Source organism: Thunnus albacares, chromosome 2, assembly GCF_914725855.1.
Source record: "Thunnus albacares chromosome 2, fThuAlb1.1, whole genome shotgun sequence".
In the NCBI taxonomy this organism is placed as follows: Eukaryota; Metazoa; Chordata; class Actinopteri; order Scombriformes; family Scombridae; genus Thunnus; species Thunnus albacares.
The window spans coordinates 5,587,616-5,606,405 of NC_058107.1; the positions used below are offsets into that span (position 1 = coordinate 5,587,616).

The 18,790-nt window shown below is 39.0% G+C and overlaps 2 long non-coding RNA genes across 3 annotated transcripts; one reads left to right on the forward strand and one right to left on the reverse strand.

Annotated features, from left to right (window-relative positions):
* The first annotated feature begins 10,171 nt into the window (after positions 1–10,171).
* Positions 10,172–14,769, forward strand: LOC122970181. The gene is made up of 3 exons (XR_006399172.1): positions 10,172–10,409; positions 10,718–10,789; positions 11,682–14,769. It is a non-coding gene; the product is annotated as an uncharacterized LOC122970181 (long non-coding RNA).
* Positions 14,770–16,810: 2,041 nt separating this feature from the next.
* On the reverse strand, positions 16,811–18,172 carry LOC122970188. Of its 2 annotated transcripts, none has more exons than XR_006399173.1 (3): positions 18,064–18,172; positions 17,913–17,980; positions 16,811–17,829 (listed from the first exon to the last, which is right to left on the reverse strand). It is a non-coding gene; the product is annotated as an uncharacterized LOC122970188 (long non-coding RNA). The 2 variants fall into 2 exon arrangements; XR_006399174.1 differs by having other exon boundaries at positions 18,060–18,160.
* Positions 18,173–18,790: the final 618 nt, after the last annotated feature.

Here is an 18,790-nt window from a genome sequence, read left to right on the forward strand (position 1 = left end):
ACTCTATCCTTCCTCCTTTTCCACTCTACTTTTACCCTCACCTTTTCATTTTTCATCCTTACCTCCAGGTTTTGCTTGAGGTTTCTTCCCGTTAAAGGGGAGTTTTTCCTCACCGCCGTCGCCAAGTGCTTGCTCACGGGGGAATTGTTGGGTCTCCTTTAATTAAAGAGAATGGTCTAGACCTGCTTTACGCTAAAGTGCCACGTGACGACCTCGTCGTCATTCAGCGCTATATTATAGAATTGAATTGAGTTCCCCACCCTCCATCCCTCCAACCCTCACCCCTTCATCCCCCGTGCCTCCCTCCAGACTTTCTATCTTTTCCTCCTATATCACTTCGGCTTCCATCCTCCCATATTATCCATAAAACAGCACCTTTTCATTCTTCGCTTTCTAGCCACAGCCGACATGGCTCACTCAAATCCATCCATTTTCTTTTCATCCATTCTACCTTCATCTGAATCTCAAGGCACCATGGAGGGTGCGCCCTCACTCTTTCATTGCCGTCAACCGACTATATAAAATGCTTCAACACAACGAATCATCTCCAATACAACCATTCATCATCAATTCAGTGCTCCAGTCAGCCTCTATTCCCCCACCACTAGTTCATGACATGAGGGGGCCACGGAGCTTCCTTCTTCCGACCCACTCCATTCGGTTAACTCCAAAGAGCCACCCAGACCATCAGTTTTCCTTTAAATGGTTATCCCACAGTTCGCACTCAGCCCCCACACCCAACCATCTCCCCCTTTTTACCCCCTTCTTCGACTCCCTTCATGCAGCAGGCTTTGCAGGTCCTGACAGTCTCAAGCCCCATCACAGGCTACTAAAGTCTTGACAGCTAAAGCTCATCGCAGGCCACGCACTTCTCTTCTCGCTTCTGACGGCCATCGTACCCATCCAGGTGCATCACGCCTGTTGATACCCACGTACAGTATCCTTCCTTCAGTGGTGCCTATGTTAGGTGCAGTGGCCCTCAGAACCCCACCAAGCACGGTCCATGACACCACTATATCCTAAAGCACTAATTGCCATTAACTCCAAAGAACCATCTCAACCGCCAGACCATCCATTTCCATCCATTTCGTACATGATTGTCCCACAGATTCCACCAAGTCCTGACATTCGACCCTTCCGGAGACAACCACATTGCCTGTTCTCGCAACATACAGCTGCACTGACTCAGTGTCTCTCTCTGTTTCCGGGGTTACAGCAGTTTAGGTGGTTCACCTCCAGTCGATGAACCACGTCAAGTCATCATCGAAGCCCTTCTTTGGGGGCAAAAGAGGTCTTAGTTATCCTCGTTCCCACGCTATATCGTTGCTGACCATTATAAACAAGAAATCCTCAAGGACATCATATCCAGCCTCGCTCCACACTTCGGCATGTTATCCAAGGGTCAGTAAGGCCGAACCCAGCCTTAAGTCGAAGCGCTTGCCCCCGACTTCATCATCATCATCATCATCATCCTGGTCTGCTATGCCAGACTTCCCCGTACAGGCCACCTGCCCTACCCTGACAAAGTCGTAGAATCCACATCTCTACAGACGTTCTACAGCATGCAACAACATCTGATATTCCCATTCATTCTTCGGAGACAAGGACGCCACTCCCAGACACCCTCATATTTAACCTTAAGCAAGCAAACCAACCAGCTTGGCTTCTCTTGCCCCACATTTCTTTTCACGTAAATTCTTATTCGAGCCTTCAGAACAATTCAAACCTACATAAACCAGAGGCTAGCCCACCACGCATATCCACAAGACCCGCTCTCCACCGCCAAACCAGGCGAGTTGCCACATGTTCCTGGTTGCAAACCTGCAAGTTTTGCACAAGTCTGCGATTTCTCCAGAACCATACTTCAGCCACATTCTTGAACACATCTCCGCATGAAGTTCTTTTTGGGGGCTCTATCCAGGCGATGAACCGGAGAGACAGTTCCCCCACTCAGAGTCTCAACCTCTCCCCCCTGTTCCCTCCTACCTCCCTACTGTCGGCAGTCGTCGTCCAGTCGACATACCATACATCCATCATTGTCCCTTAACCCTCCATTCTATGTTCCTCAACTCTCACACCTCACCCCTTTCCTCTCCCCATCACTTCATCCCTCCATCCCTAATCCTTCATCAGGTTCTCCAACCCATCCATCAACATATCAGCTCTCTTTCATTATCTCAATTAAACTATTGAAATCTAATGTTCTCGGTGTGGTCTCAGTTAGTGAAACTTGCCTTGCCTTGCTGAAAAACAGCTTCTTCCCAAAAGCTGTGGCACTGTTCAACTCAGACATCTCAGTCTGAACAAGATTAATATGCTGCCATCAATGCACATGTGCAATATTTATCTACTGTACAATATTTCAAGACTGATATGCTGCCATCATTGGGTATGTGCAATACTTATTTACTTACATGTCACTTTAAGCTACTGATTATGTGCAGTATTTTTTATACCAAACACACGTCATTCAACACCACAATACAGCATCCCTCCATATCTGTTCACCGCACCTTTACTGTACTTTTACTGCTGATGCTTTTGCACCTCATTAGTTGTATTTTTGTTGTATTTTATCGTTAATTGCATTTTATACTTTATATTGCTAATATTTCTTACTTATATTGCTTAGATTCTGCACTCTTTATCCCTGATATTTTTATATTTCTTCTTCTTCTATTTCTTCATATCTATTCTTTGTAAATATGTGTGAAGTCTTAAATACGACTGCATCATTTGCAGTTGACACAATTGCAATTTTGTCGTGCTTGCATAATGACAGTAAAGTTCTTGAATCTTGAAACTCACAAATACCAGAAAATGACATTTCTGTGGAATCCTGTGGATAGTATTATTGATAAGAATCTTCCTTAGATTCTTCATAGTCTGCGCTAAAATGAGCAACTGAGAGACAGCAAAACCAAAGAAAAAAATCAGGGTCAAGGCCACCCAGTCTATTCATACTATTAGTCAAATAAGCTGACATCAATTAGGGGTCACTTTAATGTGTTTCAAGCAATTTACAAAGCTTCCTATAGTAAACATTCGACTAATGGTAGCCATTCATTTATGATTGTATTCATCACCTTTCAGTGTGTTGCATCAGAGCATTTGGCTGTGTGTTAATACAGAATACAGGTTTTCCAAAAGAAAGCAACACTATCTGCAAGGAAGGTGTGACAAGAGGGAAAAACAGTTTAATGATTAACCAACAGCACCAGGATGTCACACACTCCAACTAATTCTTTAAAGCTGTTTTTTCATTGATCTCAACCAATAGAAATGGAGGAACTTTACCAAAACAAACTTTGCTTATCTTATAGTGCCTCTGTCTAGCATTTTTTGTACATGATTCTCACAGTGGTTATAATTATGATTTGATTTCTGTTATAGTAAGTATTGGAATTTGAGGTGATTGCAAATGTTATAAACCAACATAAAGGGCCTTTATGTAGCTTTGGTGGTTGTTACTGATAACATTTTAGCAAATGTATGTATGACAGTGTGTGCTTAGATAAGAGTATTTGTGCCTAGGCATGCTGCTGTTTGCACATGTAGAAGAAAAGGTTTTCCTCTTCTTTGAGACAAAAATAAAAACAAAAAATTCAATGTTTCCCAAGGTGTGTCTTGTGTCTTGTGACACATAAGCATTAGGGAGAGTCCAGTATTTGTATCTATATTTGTTGAGGTAGCAAAATTATTCATATTTGTATTTGTATTTGTATTTGTATAAAAGTGGAAATAGGCATAAAAATCCTGTTTTTGTTTTTTTTACACTTTTAATTTTAGGATATTAGTGTTTTAAAATAAATGTTTATGAGTAAACTATCTTAAGAAAGAGGTCCTACACCAGATCTCAAACTTGAGTCTCCCAAATCATAGACAACTGTGCTGACTGCTGAGCTAAAACCCTGCTCATTGCAACTATGCAGACAGATGTATAGGTATTTATACACCCATAACACAGAAACAGCACAGCATGTAATGTGTAGGGAAGAACTTCAAAGGAGATTATTGCTTTGCACTTTTCATTTATTGTCTATTTTTTACAACCTAACTTTGTAGAAAGGAGAAGGGGAACAACAGGTTATGGAGAGTCCCTTGAGAGCACTTTACGCCTGTCAGTAGCTCAGCTTTATCTCTGGGGAACATCCCCAACTCCGGGAATGATGTCCAAATAAGGAAATGTGCGTCATGTAGCAAATGGATGTGACTCCCCTCATTGAGACCTGCTGATACACATAACAGCGGAGCAGAGGAGAGAGACAGGAAATAGCGATGTAACCAACCTGCACACTGGTATTTGACATGGGTTTTTTTTTCCTGAAAACAAATAGTTTTTAAAATATTTGGACAGACTAAATGTTTTTAAAAAACCCACTATTCGTGCATTGCTGAATAACATATTTGGATTTGGGCACACCCCTAATAACCATTAAATTACTTCAAATTATTTTTCATAAATAACCAAGACCACTGACAGTGACAAACAAGAGTTTGGGAGCTTCAACATTCTATTATAGCCTGACCAATACAAGGCCACTACTCATGTTGATATTTGATACTCTAAAAATCTGTTAATGTTTAATAGGCTGATATTAACGTTCTTTACAATGCATAACTTAAAAAAATATTTTTGAGAATCTTCCCTTAAATGTGTTTTTCTAAACAATTGCATTCAAGAAATGTACTTGGCAGGATATTTTACCGTTGAGCAATAAAATGGTCACTACCCCCTGGTGGATGAACTATAGAATGGTGTCACAATTTCAAAACATATCTTTGGCATTTCGGTACTTCATTTTCTTGTCATTTATCAGCTGTCATATACGTTGATGCTATTATATCTGCAATGCGCTGATATTGGTTATATTACAGTTACAGATGTAGCCGAAAATACTGGTACCCTTCCACCTTTTTTTGAAAAAACTAAATTTTCTCTGTATTAAGTTGAAACGGACATACATATATGGTATCTATCATTCTTATTCACATTAAATATAACTGAAACTTTGCTTTTGATTTACAACTTAATACAATAAAACAAATAAAAATGGCACAGCCAAAAATATTGGTACCCTTAACTTAATATTTTGTAGCACAGCCTTTGGAGGCAATAACTGCTGTCAAGTGCTTTCTGTAACTCTGAATAAGGTTTCTACACTTCTCCACTGGTAGTTTGGCCCACTCTTCTTGAGCAAACTGCTCCAGTTCTCTCAAATTTGATGGGTGCCATCTCCCAGCTGCAAGTTTCAGCTCTTTCCACAGATGTTCAGTGGGATTCAGATCAGAACTCATAGCAGGTCACTTCAGAACAGTCCAATGTTCTCTTCTCATCCACTCTTGGGTGCTTTTTGATGTTTGCTTGGGGTCGTTTTCCTGCTATAAGACCCATGACCTGCAACTAAGCCACAGCTTTCTGACACTGGGCTGTATGTTTCGCTCCAAAATGCCTTGATAGTCTTCTGATTTCATTGTGCCCTGCACAGATTCAAGGCATCCAGTGCCTGAGGCAGCAAAGCAACCCCAAGACATTACTGAGCCTCCTCCATGTTTCACAGTAGGCATGGTGTTCTTTTCTTTGAAGGCTTCATTTTTCTCTTCTGTATAGGGTTGATGTGATTTACCAAAAAGCTCTAATTTTGTTTCATCTGTCGAAAGCACATTTTCCCAGAAGGACTTTGGCTTTTCAACATGCATTTTGGCAAAGTCCGGTCTGGCTTTTTTATGTCTCCCTCTTAGAAGTGGGGTCTTCTTCTATCATGGAGCCCGTTTTCATTCAGACAGTGACAGATCGTGTGACTTGAAACTATTGTACCTTGAACTTGAAGATCAGCTTGGATCTCTATTGAAGTTTTCTTCTTTTTTTCTTGACCATTCCAGCAATCCCTCTGTTCAATCTCAGGCCAATTTTCCTCTTGCGACCATGTCCAGAGATGTTGGCTACAGTTCCATGAGTAGCTCTTGGCAACAGTGGTCACAGGAACATCAAGCTCTTTGGAGATGGTTTTGTAACCTTTACGTTAACCATGCTTGATTATTACCTTTTTTCTAATGTCTTCAATAATTTTGTTGAGGCTATTTTAGAATGTCTTTGTAGAATAAGCATGAAGTCAGTTATTTTCACAACTTTTTTGTTTTGTTCCCCTGCAAACCAAACACAGACATACATCAATAGTAAAATATATTTTAATTTCAACACTGTTCAGTGTGAATGGTGCATTATTTTAATAAAATGCAAGGGTACAAATAATTTCGGCCAAGTCTGTATAAGCAAGTTTATTTATTAACATTTATGACTGCAGACTTGATGGCTACTTGGAAAATAAGAAACTCATGAAAATGTCTTAATGACTTGACTATTAATGGCTCACCAACAAGAGTGATTCACAGTATGGCAACCCAAAAGTTACTCTTATTAATGGCTTATAACTAATAATAACAAATAAAGCCATCAGTTACCTATTATGTAACCTATATAAAGGGCCTTATGAAAAAGTATACTATTTGAGACAGAATTTAAATTGTCTTCACAATGTTACATTCAAGGTTCAAAATACAGACAAGCCATACCTGGTGAGCTAGAGATCCCATTGATTACTTCATTTAGTGAGGAAAAGAAAAAGAACCAAATCTGTGAGAGAAAAAGACTGACTGAGGCTAATACCATGATGCACCATCTTAAGGCTCTAAGATCTTTTTAATGTATTCTCCTCCGTGGCTGGGGCCTGAAAGGGAAAGGGAAAGAGGAGAACTGAATGGATTCCATTAATTTAATTGAAGCAGGCCCTGACAAGAGATAAAACGTCTTGGGCCCACATCTCTTCAGGGTTGGCGCTGGGCTTCATAGTAAACAAGCCATGATCCGTAAACAAAGCCCGGAGAGCACTGCCATGCTCTACAGAGACTTCAAGGCCATGGAATATGTCAGAGATGGGTTTGAATGGATACTGAAGTGCACCCCCCGCTTTCCTGTCTCCCCACACTTAAGTATTCAAGCTGTATTCTGACCATTGTGCTTCAGCTTGTGGATATTTTGATGCTGGTAGCTAGCTATTTCAGTGACAGTACCTGCAGTGGATCAAACAGAGAGAGTGACATTCACTCCAAAAAGGACATTGAAATATGGATAGCATTGTTGAATTCTAGAGATAAGAATCACTTTGATGTGTCCCATCAGATATTATACACCCACAAAATAGTGCACCGTAAGCTAATGTACAGCATTTCACACACGAACCTTGTGATAAATATGTCACCTAATCCCTTAAATTTTAATTTCATACAGAGGAATGACACAGTGCATGCTGTATGTGACAGTCTATACTGGTGAAACACTACACTTGGTGAAAACTATGTCTGTGAATCCAACCCACTCGTGTTGAAAGCTCTGTAAATGGGGGGTGCTGAATACTGATCGTGTAAAGCACATGTTGTTTGGCCACTGAAAAAGCAACTGGTATTTGGATATGTCACATTCTTCCCTGAATTGTTCCTCAGCAGGCATCAGCTTTTCACTCAAGCTGAATTGCAACACAAAACACAGCAGAATCCATTAAAGGAGGAATATCTTTATCTCCAGAACAGTGAGAGTAGATGGCTGGGACAATAAAAGCCATCTACCACAAACTAGGCCTGCATGGCCTGCAAATGTGGCTTGTGAACAGAATGCCAAGGTTGCAGGCTTTGTCCACATCTCTATTAGCTGCTGGCAATCCAGCTGCATTATAGTGTGAATGTGGACCTACATCACCTTAAAACCATCACACAGTGGTGCAGCCTCTGGAGCTTCAACATTAATTAAGGCCTGTGCACAAAAGTTCCAGGGCCCGTGAAAGTGCGACAAACCTATTGTTTTTTTAAAGATTATTATTACTAGGGCCCGAGCACAAAGATATCAGGGCCATATGGTCCCTGGCACTGAAAGTGCAAGAAACCTATTGTTTTTGTAAAGATTATTATTAGGGCCCATGCACTGAGTGGTGCGAAGGTGCTTGTACCCTTATAATAAGAAGAGGTGCCTGGGTGTATCTGAAGGAATTATATTAGGGCCCGAGCACTGAGTGGTGCGAAGGCCCTATTGTATGTGATGGAATTCTTTTTCTTCTTCTTCTCCACAATGAATAGCATTTTTGAGGGGCTAAAAGTGCTTGAAAACTCATGAAACTTTGCATACATATGAGAAATGAGGGGATACTATATCTTTTATTATGATTGGGCTTGGGCTCAACCGGCAGGCTCCATAGCGCCCCCAAACACAAGGCCATTTTGGAACAAAGTTGCTCTAGGTGTGTTCATTGCTCTAATTGTTCTGCCCAGAATTCTTTTTTTTTCTTTTTAACATTTTTTCACCCAAAAGGAAGACAGCCATTTTGGATTTCATGCATCAATTTTCATTTTACAAACATGTTTGAGGCCTTTAGGATGCGCAAAAACACATAAAACTTTGCACCCATGTTTGAACTAGTAAGCATTTCAATTTGATATTGCAATCAGGCTTGGGTGTGGCATGGCAACTCTTCATCACCCCCTAATTACTCTTAGCATTTTTGAGGCACTAGGGATGCTTGAAAACTCACAAACCTTTCTACATGCATCAGAAGTGGCAAATATTCGTAGCTGAAATGGGTCAGTCATGGTGTACCTTGATATCGGATATGGGTCTTGGGCATGGGTGTGGCAAAATGGCTCATGGACGCTCCCAAGAAAATTCCAGAGTCAAATCCTCCACCTTTAATTTTGACATAGATTTATGAAATTTTGTAGGCAAAGAACATCTCCAGACTTTAAAAAAGCCTGAGCCTTGAGTCAGACCCTAAATCCAACAGGAAGTCAACCATTTTGAATTTTCTGTGCAATTTTCTCGCAAAGAGAAGCCATTGACAGGTGTTTTATTTTAACAACTATTAACTATTATTTTAACAGCTATTAACAATCTCCTCCAAGAGATTTAACTCAAGTGACTTCAAATTTTGTAGGTTACATCTAAAGACCTTTGTGATGCTAAATTGCAAAGCTTTCTAGTTTTCATGAAACGTGCTTGACATGGCCCCAAATTTCTCAGGCTTGATAAGAGACCCAGCCTGAACACATCTACATGTCAATTTTGAGTGATAGTCATAGCGCCACCTATTGGCAACAGGAAATCAGCCTTATGTGACAAAATCATCCGATATACATGAAATTTACACTGTGTGGTCTTCACATGATATACAGCAACTTGACATGTAATTACTGGGTGTTCTCTAGCTGATAGTTATCTCCTACATGCAATGTCCACTATTCATGAAAATCTATATCCATGTCAGTTGCCCTCTGGTAAATGTATCGTTGCATTAGTATTTCATTTATATAGTATGGCCTACATTAAAGTGAGGCCTAAATAACACATAGTTCATCAAATGTATACATATTTTCTAATAAGTCATATCCAGCACCACGTACTGCACATCAGAAATATTTTACCCACTGAAACAGTTTCCAATAATCCTGAAAATTAAGAGCCGTGTAAATAGATCTGCATTAGTAATACCACGGCTGCTGCTCCCTCTGACATGCGCAAGGTGTGAGGGCCCATTCATTGCTGCTTGCAGCTTTAATTATTATTATTCTCCCATGCCATTGCTTTTTTATAGCCTTAGGATGCTCGAAAACTCATGTCAGAATTAGCCTGTTCTGTAGTTCTGTAGTGACTGGGCTCAGGTGTTGCCATCGGGCTCCATAGCACCCCCAAACGCAGGGCCATTTTGGAACAAAGTTTCTTTGATGTGCATGAAATTAGGTAGGTTCATTGCGCTCATCATTATCAACATAATACATATTTTTAAAAATGTTTTTCGCCCAACAGGAAGTCAGCTATGGGGTGCCAAATGTAAAAATTCGGCTACAATTTTCTAGCTGATATATTTTCAATATTTGGCTCACTTTCCTCACATTTAGCTCATTTTCCTTACATTTGAGACAGAAATTCATGTAAAACAACATGTTATATGTAATTGTCAACAATATGTTTATATGTAAAAAATAAATGTTAAATATTATATCTAAATGTTAAATGTAAATCTAAATGTTAAATTTAAATCTAAATGCTAAATGTAAATCTAAATGTTAAATCTAAATGTTAAATCTAAATCTAAATATGTCGCAGAGTGTAAAGCTAAATATTTAGAAAATATTCAAATCACCAAGGAAACCACGTCCACTGCAGTGGCCTCAAACTGTACGGCCCTGCCCACACCTCTGACCGTGCATCATGGGATCAATAATGTTAGATGAGACACTGTGAAATGAGGTAAAATGTAGGCATAGCCGGTTCTCTCCAAATAGGAGAGATTGAATGAGTGGTTAATGCAGGTGTGCAGGCTGAACTCCAAGGTGTAGCTCCACCAGTACCGTCCACACCATTAATGGTAAGTTAAGTTGTTTTAATTTTAAGTTCTTTATGCATACTGGAGAGAGTTAGCCACTGTTAGCTAACCTAACTAGCTAGCTGTGTGACTCGGATGTTAGCTAAAGTTTTGTGATCCACTGTAAGGACTTTCTGTAGTTAATATGACTCAGAAAGGTAACTTAAGTTACCCATAACCTAGTTGACTTAGTGGTTACCGGTGACAAAACTGACCCGTCACTCTATGAAGCCTGTGCTGTGGTTAACATGTGTAACGTTAACGTACTTTGCCGCCATATCTGACATTTAAAATGTGGGCTCTTGTTTCAGGTTTCAACACCACTGGTGCCCAGTGCCTCAGGCACTTCCAACTTTGCCACCACCGTCATATCACTGAGATCAGTAAGTTGTGATGTAGCCTGTTACCCTGAGAAAAATAGGAAGAATAAAAGTATTGATATAGAGGAACTATTTCTGATTAATATTGAAGTTCAACATTGGTAATTTGAGGATTAGGGCTACAACTAACAATTATTTTCATAATCGATTAATCTGCTGGTTATTTTCTTGATCAGTCAGTTGTTTGGTCCATAAAATGGTGAAAATGTCGATCACTGTTTCCTAAAGTTCAAGATGATGTCCTTGAATGTCGTTTTGTCCACAATCTAAAGATATTCAGTTTACTGTCAAAGGGGACTAAAGAAACCAGAAAATATTATAAATAAAGGTTGTTATTATTTTTATTATTATCATTATTATTATTATTATTATTTGAGAAACTGGAATCAGAGAATTTTTGCGCTTTAAAGGAAAAAAATACTCAAATCGATTAATCGATTATCAAAATTGCTGGTTTAATTGTTGGCAACTAATCAATTAATTGTTGCAGCTCTAATCTCAAACAAGCCTCTTGATTGGCTGAATAAGGTGTGCTGGTGGTGGAATAGATCAAATATGTGGCATGGATGGGTTTTCCCAGGACTGGTTTGACAACCACTGATGTAGAGGATATTGCTGCTCATGTCATAGTACAATGTATGCACTATCCTACTGCAGTCATAAGTGTTACAATAGGCATGTGTGTTAAGTGTTTGTTCTGCCTTATTTCTACATTCTCCTACCTATGTTGAGGATAATTACAATACTGTCATTTCTCTGTCTATAATCCATGGCACGTCATACATGTCATGTTATCTCTACATTTTTTGAAGTCAAGCTATATGATAATTGTGTTTTGTAGATAGAATTGTAATGTCTATATTTTCTATTGTTCTGTAACTTTTCAACCTTGTAGAGAAGGAGCTTGGGGAACATCTTAACGCCAGGAACCTCAGAAAGAAGAAAAGGTGTTTATCCTGACATTGAATCCTGGACACATCCTAGCCTTTACAACGGGAAGCAGCAAAGTTCCTGCAGTTGGATTTCTTCCCAGTCCAAAACTGACTTTTGTTCATGATAACAGAGCTTTGTTAACAGAAAGAATCTGTCGGATGACAATGAATTTGATTACAATTTTCTGCTGGCTCTCATGAATGGATCCGGTTTTAATGCAGTCTAATCTATAAAAAAAAACAATGCGTGGATTGTACATTTGGAACCGAGAGCTTTTAAAGGATGGACATCAGGTTTACAAGCTGAGAATCTGGTGTAGCATGTTCTTTGAGTTGTTAAAACTGTTAAAACGTTGTTTCTCCTAAACTCTGATCTGAACTACAGTCAGTCAGCATGCTATATTCTCCTGTAAAAACATTATCAATGTGTTCTCAATAGTGTAAAATGACACAGTAATTCCTTCATCAACTTTCTATTTCTTTGAATGCATTTCCAAGAAAGAAAAGATTTAACAGGAGCTCTGTGTCCTTCAGAGGAATTTTCACCTTTCGCCTTGCTGATGGCTGAACTCAAGAGGTTCATAACAGTTTCACCCCGATTGTTGTTGGAACACTGGAGAAATGTTAACATTCTACTGTAACCAACCATTGCGCTATGTACAACTAGTTTCCATCTTATCAGTTTATGATTGCCGTCTACGTGCCATATATAGTTTGGACAAGGCACAGTGTATACTAATGTTTTGATTAATTTCTTGCTTTTATGAGGTTGCACTCTTGTCAGATTATTATGTCATCAACGTGTCCAGTTGTCAGTATTGTGCATATTGCAGTATTGCTCTGTTCTCAGTTGTGTTCTCGTCTGATTAATATTAACTGTTCATTTTAGCTGTATCAGACACAGACTATTGTTCTTATTCCCTTTAATTATTCAAATGCAGTATTTCAAGTAAGTGGCCAGTTCCCATAAACAGACCATTCCAGAAACTCTGAATAAGCTGTGTATGGCTTCAGTAATGAACATCCTGCATTGTCCTTGTGTTCTGGTGAACATGTACCTGGAGGATGTGAAATGAGAGTATTTGCAGACCATCAGTATAGTGTAATTTGTGTTATTGGTGGCTAGCTGCGTACCTCAAAACAGAACTGATGACAACTTTACTATTTACCTTTTAGCTTGTTTCAGCAGTAATTTGCACAGACATGCAGCAGATGTTTTATTTGATTTGTTTGCATTTTGATTAAACTCCACTTGCAAAAACAGATTTTGACATTTGCTTTTCTTGTCCAATATCAACAGGTGTGATAAAAGTTTGTGAAAAAAATGAATCAATGAGAGGAATTTCCATAGAAAAAAGTATATCTTTTCTTTCATAAAGCTCACAGGTGTCATAGTCATCTTACAAAGCAAGTTACAGTTGGTTGCTTTACACTTTCACTGTTCTGGCATGATATAAACTTGTGTTTGCCTAAATCATACGTATTCATAGGTTAGGTTAGAGAGGATTAGAGAAGTGCAAAACATGGAGATCCCCTCCCCTGTACAGTAGGTGGATACACTGAATCACACGCGCAGGAATAAACTGATATAAGAATTTACAATTAAGCTGGAATCAGAGAATTTTTTTTTCTCAAAAAATGACTCAAACCAATTAATTGATTATCAAAATAGTTTGCAATTAATTCAATAGTTGACAATTAATCATTGCAGTTCTAAAATACTACAATAACAAAATTAATTTATTATAAATTTGAGTAATTTACAATATTGTGTAATGTTGACATGGGTCAAAGTTTTTTCCCCCCACTTCCATTTCTGCTTTGCTGATTGTTACATATTTACAATTTTGTGGAATACAAATTCCTGTACTCTGTGAAACAATGTTTTTCCCTTGTTACCATCATTTTCAAGTGGGTTTACTGTAACAACCAATTCTTGCAAGTCCTGCTGGTTAAGTGGGCAAAAGGAGTAATGTGCAGGAGGTGTTGATACTGAGTCCACTGTTCTTTCCTCAGCTGCAGCTTCTGGATAGTTTAATAACAGAGGATGTCTGTCTAGTGTAAAAAGCTGAGCTGGGGTCCTATTTCCTTCTGAGGAAATTGAATGATTGTTAAATGCAGATTTAAACTCATCTAATGTGCGATTGATCCTGGGAATGTACACATAATGAAGAGAAAATAAATCTGAATCATTGTCCGCATTCAAGGCCTCCATTGACTCTAGTTCATAGAAAATGGGTGCAAACACATGACCGCAGTGTCTGTTCAAGTCCTGATTGAATTGTTCAATTCGCTGGTTATGTACAGAGCTTCCAGTCAACACAGAATTTTCACCTCTGTGCATGCTCATGTCTTCCCAAAGCTGGACACTCTCCCCTCCATGATCAGTTCTAATATGAAGGGGCCATCCATGTTTGCTGATAGCTGAACTGAAGAGGTTCGTAACAGTTTCAGCCCGATTGTTGTTGGAACACTGGAGAAACGTTAACATTCTATTGTAACCATCCATTGCGCTATGTACAACTAATTTCTATCTTATCAGTTTATGATTGCCATCTATGTGCCATATATAGTTTGGACAAGGCACAGTGTATACTCGTGTACACTCGTGTATACTTGTACAGTTGTTGTTCTCCTGGACTCAACACCAGCACCATCAACCCGTTTTACAGAGTCTCTGAGACGGCGTCGCCGCACCACAATGTTTCTGGCACACAAATGTCCGTTAAACATAACTTCTCCTGCATGGGGATGTTCTGCTTTTATCTCACATATGGTTGCATCGAATTCCTCATCAGAAATGTTAAAAACTTTTGTGTGTCTTATGTTGTATTCCCGCATGAGCTTGTATAATGTGGGTCTGGAGATCTGCAGGACCGAAGCTACTTCAGAAAGTGCAAATCCACAATGACGTCTTTGGAGATTAAAGTATGTCCATCCTAAAAAAAAAAAAAAAAAACAGACAGGACATTCACTAATATCACTTGTTGTTTTTCCATGCATAGGATGCAATCATTATATTTCACACAAGTTAATACATATCACATTACAATTTACATATTCCTACTAAGAGCTGCAACGATTAATTGATTAGTTGCCCACAATCAAACTAATTGCCAACTATTTTGATAATAAATTAATCGGTTTGAGTATTTTTTTTTCTTTAAAGGGCAAAAATTCTCTGATTCCAGTTTCTCAAATAATAATAATAATAATAATAACAACCTTTATTTATAATATTTTCTGGTTTCTTTAACCCCCTTTGACAGTAAACTGAATATCTTTAGGTTGTGGACAAAACAAGACATTCAAGGACATCATCTTGAACTTTGTGAAACAGTGATCGACATTTTTCACCATTTTATGGACCAAAGAAAATAACCAGCAGATTCATCGATTATGAAAATAATTGTTAGTTGTAGCCCTAATCCTCAAATTACCAACGTTGAACATCAATATTAACCAGAAATAGTTCCTTTATATCAATAGTTTTATTATTCTTATTTTTCTCAGGGTAACATAAACGTTATCCAGCTATGTCACAACTTACTGATCTCAGTGATATGACAGTGGTGGCAAAGTTGGAAGTGCCTGAGGCACTGGGCACCAGTGGTGTTGAAACCTGACACAAGAGCCCACATTTCAAACGTCAGATATGGCGGCAAAGTATGTTAACGTTACACATGTTAACCACAGCACAGGCTTCATACAGTGACTGGTCAGTTTTGTCACTGGTAACCACTAAGTCAACTAGGTTATGGGTAACTTAAGTTACCTTTCTGAGTCATATTAACTACAGAAAGTCCTTACAGTGGATCACAAAACTTTAGCTAACATCCAAGTCACACAGCTAGCTAGTTAGGTTAGCTAACAGTGGCTAACTCTCTCCAGTATGCATAAAGAACTTAAAATTAAAACAACTTAACTTACCGTTAATGGTGTGGACGGTACCGGTGGAGTTCAGCCTGTACACCTGCATTAACCACCTGTTCAATCTCTCCTATTTGGAGAGAACCGGCTATGCCTGCATTTTACCTCATTTCACAGCGTCTCATCTAACGTTATTGATCCCATGATGCACGGTCAGAGGTGTGGGCAGGGCCGTACAATTTGAGACCACTGCAGTGGACGTGGTTTCCTTGGTGATTTGAATATTTTCTAAATATTTAGCTTTACACTCGGCGACATATTTAGATTTAGATTTAGATTTAACATTTAGATTTAACATCTAATATTTAGATTGAGATTTAACATTTAGATTTACATTTAGATTTAGATTTAGCATCTAGATTTACATTTAACATTTAGATTTAGATTTAGCATTTAGATTTAGATTTAACATATAGATTTAGATTTAACATTTAGATATAATATTTATTTGTTTATTTATTTTTTTACATATAAACATATTGTTGACAAATACATATAACATGTTGTTTTACATGAATTTCTGTCTCAAATATGAGGAAAATGAGCTAAATGTGAGGAAAGTGAACTAAATATTGAGAATATATCAGTTAGAAAATAGTAACCAAATTTTTACATTCGGCACCTCATAGTCAGCCATGTTGGATTTGGTGCGTCAGTTTTCATTTTATGAACATGTTTTAGGCCTTTAGCATGTGCGAAAACTCATGAAACTTTGTACCTATATTCTAACTATTAAGTATTGCAATTAGTATCACAATTGGGCTTGGGCATGGCACGCTTTAAATTTGACATATATGTACAAAATTTGGTAGGCAGATGTAAGATTTCCAGACTTAAAAAAGCCTCTTGGAACCATACCCTAAGTCAAACAGGAAGTCAGCCATTTTGAATCTAATTTGCATTTTTTTCACAAAGTGAAACCATTGACATGCGTTGTTTTTTAATGAACTCCTCCTAAAGATTTCACCTGAGCGACTCCAAATTTGGTAGTGTGGCGATACAAGTGGCTGATACAATTATGGGTAAAGATTTAAGCTTATGAAATTTGAAAAGAAAACCGACAACACCACCCTGGGAATTTCATCCAGGGAATTTTAAAAATATATAAATGGTAATGGAGAGGCACACAGGTAAGTAATACACGGAAGGGCAGAAGACGTGGTTCAATGTTTAACAAATATTTAATAAATTATTTTAGTTGGTCACAATATGTAAAAATAACTTAAAAGAGAACTAAAGTGCTGCTCCAGTGCTGAGGCTTACCGGTAGTGAGGGGAAAACTAGGGGAAGGAAGTCCAAATTAAATAAGGAGCACCCCACTCGTACGTGGCACACAGCAAAAAAAATGAAGTGCAAAGAAAACCAAAATCCAGAATCACACAACACACAAAAGGAAACCACCACCCTGGACACCGCCACCACCATTGGCTCTCAGCAACTAAAGGGAGAGGGGAGAACACAATTAGTAACACAATATGCAAGTACAAAAATCATAAAAAGAATTATAATAACAAATGTCCTAACACAAAATACCAACAGCCTGGGGCTGAAACTCAAATAGAAATTAGGAAACAACAATCATTAAAGTATTTCATAACTGATAACTTAACAAACTCAAAAATCAAACAAAAGAGTAAGCAAAGAAACAGGGTCTCTGGCCAGAGATACTAAATCAAATGGACATAATCATTCAATTAACATGAAAACTAAATGATAAATGACCAACCAATCATTTCCAAAAAAATATACAATACACTCAAAAAAACATAAAATTACCCACTCATCCACACACACACAGTCCCGACTGGGCAACTGCCGCTGGAGCCGGCCACTCGGAGACAAAGACCGGGAGCCGAGCATTAACTTGCAGAAAACAGTCACAATAGCAAGCGAAGCAGGAGGCGGCGAGCAAAGCAGAAAGCAGCTAGCGAAGCAGAGAGCAGCATGCACCGCAGCTATAGTCTATGTAGCAGGGCGACAGAGCAGTCCCAAGCAAAACGGCCACTGCACACCGAGGGTAGACGAAGCAGCAGTGTTCCTGCACTTATCTTACTGTCCAGAGTTCAGCCACAGGTCCCGGTCAGCGAGCATCCTCCCAGTGAGGAGAAGGATGAGGAGGCTCTGCACTTCTTCGTGCTAACTGGAGCATCTATGGTGCGCCAGTGATGTGTTCAGGATCCACTATGAAAAACGGAGAGGTGAGGTGTTCAATACCTGGGCTAACAGGCTATTGTTATGGCTAAATAAAGGCATTAAGCCCATACCTGAAGGCTTTACTTGCTTATGGCAAAACAATGGAGGTCATCGCAATCACCTCAGCCCCCATGGATCACTAAAAACAGAAGTGAGCTGTTTAATACGCAGCCTAACAAGAGCTAAAGCAACAAGCTACAGACAATGCCGCCACGTACCTACCCACATGGAGAGCAGAGGAGGAAGTAAAAGGCCAGGAAGTGGGAGGGCCTTCGAGCCAGGAAGTGAGAGAGTGAGGGAGGGACGCAGCCGCCTTTTATCCCCTCGCCCTCTGCACTGATAGACTAACGCACCAGGTGAGGTGCAGAGTGACAGACTTGCCTGCATTCAGGCACAGCGGCATATCATAATGCTACAGTAGGTTACATCTAAATACCTTTGTGATGCTAAATTGTGAAGTTCTTTAGTTTTTGTGGTACGCCCTTGGTGTGGTATGCCTGATAATTTTGCCCAAAACATGTTTGGGGCATTAATCAGGAAGTTGTTGTAACTCAGCTTTACATTATCCAATCTGCCCAAAATTTCTCATGCATGCCGCCTTGTTCTGTACTTATATATTTTTTTGTGGCATTTGCCCATATTCTCTGGGAGTAATCAAGATGCGGAAGAATAAGAGTACTTAACACAAGTTTAGTTAAATCAGGTGTAAGATATTTTCTGCATCACCTTACAGCTAATGTCTTGCCCATTCTATTGACAATAGTGTCAGTGTGTTTTGACCAGGACAGTATGTTGTCAAGGGTGATGCCAAATAGCTTGGTTTCCTTTACTTGCTGGATGGGTGTTTCATTTACAAAGAGTTTAAGTTCTGGCTCTCGCCTTAGAGAATGACTTGAACCAAATGCTATGCTTTTTGCTTTGGATATGTTAAGTATCAGTCTCTTTTCAA